The sequence below is a fragment of the Microtus ochrogaster genome, chromosome 4 (assembly GCF_000317375.1).
Source record: "Microtus ochrogaster isolate Prairie Vole_2 chromosome 4, MicOch1.0, whole genome shotgun sequence".
NCBI classification, from domain to species: Eukaryota; Metazoa; Chordata; class Mammalia; order Rodentia; family Cricetidae; genus Microtus; species Microtus ochrogaster.
In genome coordinates, this window is record NC_022011.1 from 92,035,105 (window position 1) to 92,043,837 (window position 8,733).

General features: G+C 43.9%; 1 protein-coding gene across 3 annotated transcripts in view; it reads right to left on the reverse strand.

Annotated features, from left to right (window-relative positions):
• Tfpi (tissue factor pathway inhibitor) overlaps positions 1-8,733 on the reverse strand; it is a 44,226-nt gene that overhangs the window by 34,598 nt on the left and 895 nt on the right. For all 3 annotated transcript variants that reach the window (XM_013355132.2, XM_013355137.1, XM_013355129.1), the window contains exon 2: positions 5,966-6,111. The gene's annotated coding sequence lies outside the window, so the exon portion shown is untranslated. The remainder of the gene's footprint in view (positions 1-5,965; positions 6,112-8,733) is intronic.

Below are 8,733 nucleotides of genomic sequence, written 5' to 3' on the forward strand. Positions count from 1 at the left end.
AAAAAAAAAAAAAAAAAAAAAAAAAAAAAGCACTAACATGTATGGAATGGGCATCAAATTTTAACAGGAAAATAGAAAACTAACAAACACGTTATTTACGTCTCTATTTACTTCTATTGAAGCATTATCTTAACTGCCTCTTGCGAAAGAGACTTAGGCAGTCTCTGCTACAACAGGATAAAACCAGCTTTCTACGCTATGCTAATCCTATAAGTAAAATTTATTAAATTACATAAATTATATAGCGGTTATTGTCATCATCTGTAATACTGAATATTGCTCAAATGTTTTATTCTTCTCATTTAAACTCTATTTTATTAGCAATTATATTTATTAGTGAAAGGTATTTCCCATCACTCTATCCACATATACACAGAAATTCAAGTTTCAGCCCAGTTCTAAACTAACCATATTAATAAAAAAAGAAAGAAAGAAATCTGAAATTTGCATCTTCCACGTAGAAATGCTGTTAGAAGTTTGCCCAGTGATAAAACCCGAATAAACAGATGAGACTGAGCCAGATAAAAAGAATGTCTTTGAAAGTGTGCCACGGATCCTATTTCCCTTGTTTCCTAAACTTCGGGGGGAACAGGAACCGTAAATTCACACATTAAAGAATCAGCCAAAGAGAAAAAAAAAATGGAAAGAGCGAATCCTAACGTGTCTGAGCCTCTTCTAAGCCCCTCCCCGTCACCAGCTTTTGCTTTGTGTGGTTGTGCTGAGCTCGTTTTGATGGAAGCTGGAGGTGCAGGAGCCACCGCTTGTCAATTAAATCAGAACAGTGGTGAGGCAGACAGCAGCTCCGGCTACTGAGCGTTTAGCGTCCCCTTGACTCTCTCATTGGTATCCTGCACTCTTGGTCAGGAAAAAGAAAATCATCTCATCGCTGTTTTATACAGGAAACAAATCCTGGTTCAAAATAAGGGAATGGATTGTCAAATATTTCCTTGAATCTAACAGTGTAGGAGACTTTAAATATTCTTGTAGGTATGTTTGCAAATTATTGGATTTGTTTTAGTGAAAGTGTGAAATAAAAATCTAAGAAGAGAAGGAAAGTCGTTAATTTGCAGGCTGGTGGCCCCGTCGAGGAGGTACAACTGCAGGTAGGCAGTCTGGGAAGAACGGGAACTGGACCAGTTGAGGGTGGCTTTCCTTTGCTGTCGTTCCAGACCAGACGACCTAGCTTGAGACTCATCTTCACAGGTAACAACAACGGGGTTCTATGGCTGAAGCCACAGATGCTGTCCAGTACTCTAGGCTGTCATAACACAGTCCCACACAGAGACCAGCTTACACAGCAGGGACGTTTCCCACTGTAGACTGCTGTGACCTGGACTAATGCCGGTCAGTCTGGTTCCTGGAGAGGGCTCTCTCTGGCTTGCAAAGGGCTGCTCTCTTACGTCTTCATTTGGCGTCTTCTCTGTGTGTGCACCTTCATCTTACCACACGGCCATCAACCCCAGCGGATGAGAAACACAACCTGCCTTCTACTGAACTATAATTACCTCCTAAAACACAACTCCTCAAATATCCTCACACTTGAGACAAGGCTCCAGCATGCAGCTCTGGGGAGAGCGTAGGTCAGTCTATAGCAGGGATCTGTGGTGGCCTGGAGCCACGGATACATCCCCAGACACAGAGTCTATTTTTCTCAAACCAGTTCTTTTTTCCAAGTTCTGATTATTCCTGCACTGTGAAACCAAAGTTTATTACATGACTACTAAGATGTAGAAATCACAGGTATAAATGGTATAATCCCTCTCTAGTTTGCCCACATTATCATCCCATTTCATCTCCCTGTCCCTTATCTTTCTTTTTAGAAGATACCTATATATTTCCTAAAGAGATATTTCCAACTAAAATAAAAAAGAACTTTTGATCAATTTCCCTTGCCAGGGTCTTATGACCTCAGCATTCCTGGAATCCAGTTCTGACTTAATCTCATGAGCACAGTAGAGATAGAGCTTCATGGCCAAATTTCTCTTCAAATGTTGCCTTCTGAGAGTAGTTTGAACACAGAAGACAAATGGCTCCACGTGTATATCTGTATGTTTTTCATGCATGTGTGTATATGTGTATGTGTTCATATGTGTGAGTGCCCACGTGGGGGGTTATAAGGCCATGTGTGGAGAAGCCTGAGGTTAACGGTGGATGTTTCCTCAACCACTCTCCACCTTTGAGGTCCAGGAAGGGTCCTCACTGCACCCAGAACTCACTGTTGAACTAGTTTGTCTCACCAACTTGGTGATTCCCTGATCTGCCTCCTACAATATTTTATGAGCTCCATGACCACCCAGCTTTTAGAAGGGTATAGGAGATTCAAACTTTTTACTTATGTAGCAAGTGCTCTACCTGCTGAACTAGCTCTTCTGTCCTTCTGCAGGCTGCTGAGGGAGAAAAGTCACCAGCAGCCTTACCCAGCTGCTTTGTGAGACGCAACAGCAACCAGCTGGGCAATGTGTGCCTATTTGTGCAACAGAGGCACGAGTTACAGGGGTGACCAACAGCTTTCTAATTGGATTTTTTTTTTTAAGGCTCACTCCACAAGAAGAAACTCAGGCCTGGTACTATAATTCTTTTCCAGAACACATGGCTGAGGAAGTCATAGGCTCTGGGGAGAACCCACTACTATTGTTTTGCTAAGTATCAAACCACGTTTTTTTTTTTTTAGTATTTATTTATTATGTATACAACATTCCTTCCATGTATGCCTGCAGGCCAGAAGGGGCACCAGACCCCATTACAGATGGTTGTGAGCCACTATGTGGTTGCTGGGAATTGAACTCAGGACCTTTGGAAGAGCAGGCAATGTTCTTTTAACCACTAAGCCACCTCTCCAGCCCTCAAACCATGTTTTAATACTTATTCTTACAAACGTAGGTTGTTCATGCAGCTTTCACCCCCAAACCCAACAGAGCAGCTTCCTTGTGCCGCTATTACAAGAGCCCAACTGGTAAAGTACAGAAAATAATTGACTATGGAGTATTCATTTTTAAATGAGATGTCTGTATCGTAACATTCCCCCACGTTCAGACAGAACAAAAGAAGGTGGGATAGAAAGATAGTAAAACCAGAGGAAGAGTGCTGGAAAATACTGTCTTCTGGACTTGGCTCTCAAAACTGCCGGTCACTGTGACTGCACGCACAAGACCTGTACAAGATCAAACAAGTGGACATTCTGGCCGGGGTAAGAACAGGACTCGGGAGGCCCCGCTGGAAAGGTCTTGATAATTGACAGTTGTTGAGTATGGCTCATGGTAGCATGTTGGTGACCTTTATGTCTAGAGGATAAATTTCCTGTGCTCAGCTTGTAAACACAAAATCGTTTTTAGCTTGTATAAGCCATAAGGAAGTTGCTTTTACCTTGAATGTACCATCAGCTGGCCCAAGATGGATCACTTCCTGTTGTAGTTGGGCTATTCTTAAAAAATTGACGATTATTGCAAAATATCTCACTGCCTCAGCTGTTCCTACAAGGTGATGGGTCACATGAGGAGACAGGCTAACTGCTACGTTCTGGTTTTGTTTGAAACCCTTGTTTACTTGAATGACTGAGGTACCTGTTGGACTTGCCTGCACCAGGCAGGATATGAGTTAATTTATAATTATAACTTTGTAGGTTTTGCCTTTATAAACCTTATAATCCTTAGGTGGGGCCTTACCTAGAGAACTCTCTTTGGTTTGGTCTTAACCAGTATCTTTTTACAAAAAAAAAAAAAACAAAAAACAAAAAAAACCCTTGAGTCAGACTGTAATAGCCCGACAGTAGGATGCGCAACCTCACATAATTAAGCCATGTTGATTTTCAAGCTTGTAACCATTACTAAATACAGCGACCCCTTTTACTCACTAAATGCAACATCCTATGAAGATCACCCGACAGAGGCTAGCTTATGTCTACCGAAAAAGCAAATCCTTACTCTGTGCTCATCATGGTGATCTGTGATGGATTTAGATGTCAGCCCACGATACTCTCTGCTAGGGTGGGGCTCCTCAACCTGCCTGACGTTCTCACCCTTTATGCTCCTCCTGCTTTGGTGACCCCCAACCAGAAAACCATTTCATTGCGACTTCATAACTGTAACTTTGTTCCTGTTATAAACCGTCATGTAAAAATCTGATCTGCAACCCCCAAGGGATCTCGACCCACAGGCTGAGAACCCCTGGTTGGGGAGAGGGTGGGATCTATGAGTGTGTGTTTTATCTTGTTGGGTTGAAGATTTGGGTGCTTTTTAAAATTACCCTTCCTCTAAGTGCCCTGTCCTGGTTCCACAGATGACGCCCATGTGACTCCACAGCTGTCCTAAGATAAGAAGATGGCTCTACCTATACTGGTTCGCTGTAAATGGTGGGGATGCTCAGGAAAGGAGCCTGAATTCACACTGTGGTGGCCGCTCTTGAAATACCCAACCTCTGTGTTGGAGGCGCTAAGTAAGGACTAATCGCTAGCCTCATGGACTTAAGCTTGTGTCTGGTGCGGTTGTTTTCCTTTGGGGAACACAATGCAACCTGGCAACTGCTGCTTGTGTGTCGTGAACAAGCTATTTTAGTCGGAAGATATTTAAGGTGAGGAGACAATAATATCATATAGTTCACAAAGCCCAGAGAGCATCCTATTTTCTTTTGTGGTATTCGAGCCAGGGATGTGGCACAGAAGATAAAGGCACTTGTTGCACAGACACTGCAATCTAATTTTATCTCTGCGCTTATGCAAAGGTGGGAGGAGAGACTAACCCCATAAGGCGATCATATTTTTAAAGATTCTCCAGACCAAAACTTAAATACGGGGAGTAATGAAACAAACCATTTTAGACCTGAGGAGTGACTATTAGAACATGGAGTGATTTAACACAAACAGAAATGAAAACTCACAAATACACACACACAACCCTCCCAAAGTAGTCCCTGGCTCTGAGTAATCAATTTACTGAAAGATTGGCCAATCCAATAGCGCAACTCCTTTTGGATTTGACTCTAGTTACAGGGAGCTGTAATTTTCCCAGAAATTGCTCAATATAAAACTTCCTGATGATGTAATAGATTCATTTCACTGACATTTAAAGTAGTTGACACAAATGGTTTCATAAAACAAAAAATTCTCTTGAAATAAAGATGCTAAAATCTTTAGACTGTATGACTCTAACTTCTTATTCATAATAATATATAAAAAAGCAAAAATGACCCGGTCTGTGGTGGTGCACACCTTTAATCCTGGCACTCAAGAGGCAGAGGCAGGCAGATCTCTGAGTTTGTGGCCAGCCTAGTCTACAGAGTTGAGTTCCAGGACATTCAGGGCTACACAGAGAAACTCAACCCCCTGCCCCAAAATAAGGAAAACTAGAAATAATCTCATGGGAAAGGAATAACAATAGCAGGCAGAAAAAGAATATTCTAATGTTATGACAAAATAGCATGGACAAACGAAGATCGTTAAGAAGATTAAAAACTTCAATGAAGGTAACGTTATTCAGTACGTGCTGCTAGAGATGAAAGAACTCATAAGTTATCTGAAATAGTCGGCATATTTTATAAATAAACGAAAACTTAGAAACCAATGGCGCGGGGCAGCTATCTGAACCACAGCATCACTTCACAACGGTTGGCTGGGCTCACTATATACCAGGCTGTTATCACCTGGCAGCGATCTTCCAATCTGTTTCTCGGGGTCTAGAATTAAGTGTACCACTGCGTCTGGCCTATCTTCTCTCTCTCTGCGGTTGCGCTGAGAACACGGGCTAGGAACCAGTGAGGCTGGGCCGGTAAATCGGCTGTTCTGAGAACGTTCTTGCTAGAGGCCAGGAATGCCAATGCAGACGACCGGTTCCTGTTTCCGTGGTCTCTGAAACCAGCGAGCGTTGCCTAGGGGCGTTAGAGACCGCGACACGGAGACAGCGAAAGGCACCTGGACACTTTGTGCGTGGGCCAGCCAGACTGACCAGCACGTACCCCCTCCTGGATTCCTTACCTTGGTGAGTCGATGGTCCTCAAAAGAGATCCAGGGATGAGGTTTTAAAATTATACCGTCTTCAGAAGAAATCCGGAGGCCAGCCCCCAAAATGACACAGTCTAGAAATAATACGGCTTAGGAGGTCTTGACTGGGTTCAGTTTTCCTGCCAGTTAAAGAAATAAAAGGCAGAAAAAAATCTGAAATGCAATAGATTTTTTTCTTTTTTTGACAGACTCGGCAGTTGAAAGAAGGAGTCTGTGAGGGTGAAGAAACAGGCACGCAGCAGCCACGCCGAGAAAAAGACCCTCTGCTAAGCAGAGAGAGTACTCCGGCCGCGGAAACCCGGTCTCCTCTGAAGGCCTGGGGTTTTAAAGGCTCAGAAGAGCCTTCCTCCCCCAACTTCAGGGCTGATCAGTTTGAAAACAGATAGGATGGCTGATTGGTCTGAAAGGATGTGTGACCTGTCCTCCTCAGGCCTTGAACTTGGGCCAGTTCCTCAGCGGGGATTCGTAGCTTGAGGCTTGAGGCTCAACCGAGGAGGCTGAGAAAGAAACTGGCCACCTTTCCTACCTGGCGGCGCCTCTTTTCCCTATCTGTCTGCCTACCGGGAAGTTAATGCCTGATCGCTCACCCTGACAGACAAAAGTACCAGTTCTGGTAAAAAAAAAAAAAAAGCGGAGAAGAGCAGCAACACCTACACCTAGAGCTTGCTGCGAGTGTAGCGAAGACTTGTCCCCATGCCTCCCCTGCCGCCAAGGCCCTGCGGAAACTATGGCAACTGTAGGGTTGACTGCCCTCTCTGCCTCGCCAAGGTAATTTTTCTAAGTCCCTCCTCCACAGGAAATTCTCTTTGACCTTCTGGGTCTGGTGGCTGAAGGCTGCTGTGACATTTCCATGGGTGGCAACTGAAGACTTCAACACTGCCCTGTGTGGCTGCCAAGCACTGGCAACCAGCAAAGCCAGTGACGTTACCATACTGTCCTGGTGGCAGGTAACTCTCTCCCTCATCCCTAAATTGATGTAAAGGCCATTTGGTTTATCCTTCCTGTTGAAATTTATCCTCCTCAGATCTCGGTGTTTTGATGGATGCCCAAACCCTAGCTCTATCAGTTGGGGAGCAGCAAGCTGACCCGAGCCAGCTCCTCCCTCAAGACCATTTCCTACTTAAAATCAGGCCTTGCCTTTTCTAGAGTTCGGGTCTCCGGCTGGGAAGGGGAATTCACACACAATTTACCCCACTGACAGGCTTCGTGCTGAGAAAGGTAAACTCACAAAACAGACTTCAGTGGAAAAAAAAAAAAAAAAAAAAAAAACAAACTCAAGCTATTCTGTTGCTCTTACTGAAAATTTGATTGTTACCGTCCCTTATTTGAGAAGAACTGGCTTTTGGGTGACTTTTCTCAGTAAGCAAGTACCTGTGTCTCATGGTAAATGATTAGATCTTTCCAGATAAAAAGAAAAGGTATTAGGTCTACAGAGGGAGTCCCAGGACAGCCAGGGCTACACAGAGAAATCCTGTCTCAAAAAAAAAAAGAAAAAAAAAAGAAAGGAATGAAGAAAGAAAAATAGGAAGGAAGAAAAGAAGAAAAAGTTAAAGCTTACACACGTTGTGAAGGTCTGAGGAAGGGATTGAAGGCGTGTGAGATGAATCTTAAAGACGGCACACGGTAGGAAGGAAGAAAAGAAGAAAAAGTTAAAGCTTACACACGTTGTGAAGGTCTGAGGAAGGGATTGAAGGCGTGTGAGATGAATCTTAAAGACGGCACACGGTGCTAAGACGTCACAGATCACTCGGTGGAGTCCTGATACATTAACCCAACCTTGATAAAACACTGGCTACCAAACCTTTTTTTAAAAAAATCATCATAGTCACAGGCTCAAAATTTTAAATTTCCTGTGGTTGTTTCCTAAATATAGACTTAAAAGTGCTTCTCATTCCCTACCAAGAAATATCCAAGAAATATCTGTCTTATTACAGATAAATAAATGTTCATGCTTTTATTATGCCGGTCACTTTTCAAGTTTGCTTTGCTGTGGTCCAGAGATGTACGTCTACTCCCACCACTATGTTAACTGCTTTCCCTACAGTGAGTACTTCAGCGTAGATCTGTGATAGGTCACCGTACTCTGGGATCCCTTGCCATTCATTGTTAAACCAATGTGATTGTTCCCTGTGTCTCTCTCTTCAGGCTCCCCCTCAGCTAAACCAGATCCTGCCACCACCCCCACCCCCACCCCCACCCCATCCTGGCCTTTGACTCAAATTCCGGCCTTCCTGGACTGCCACGGCAACCCTCCCCGGCTAAGAAGCAGCTTCAGAAGAGAGACACTACATCACTCCTTATCATCAACAAAAGGCTGGACCATGAGTTCTCACAGCTGTCCAAATAGACAGAAATGAGCTCAAGCTGAACTAGAGGAGGCTTTCTGGAGACTAGATAAAAGACAGCATTCCTCAGGAACTTTGAAAACCAGTTCCCGTCTGCCAAAGTTGTCTTTTCTCTTACCTCTGGCAGAAGAGACATATGGCTCCATTGAGCCATACGTGGCTGCATATCAAAGCCATGCCAGCCTCCGGGCTTTCTTTCTCAATCCCTATTCATAAGTACTTGTTATACATTTCAAAGGCCCCACACCAGTCTCCTGGCCTCGCTTCCCAGCTACCCACTCTCTTTACATCGTCAGATTCTGACTATTCTCTTTCTGGTTATCGCTGACTAGCTCTTATTCCTATACCCCCCACTATGTTCTCTCTCTCCTCTCCTCTCCTCTCCTCTCCTCTCCT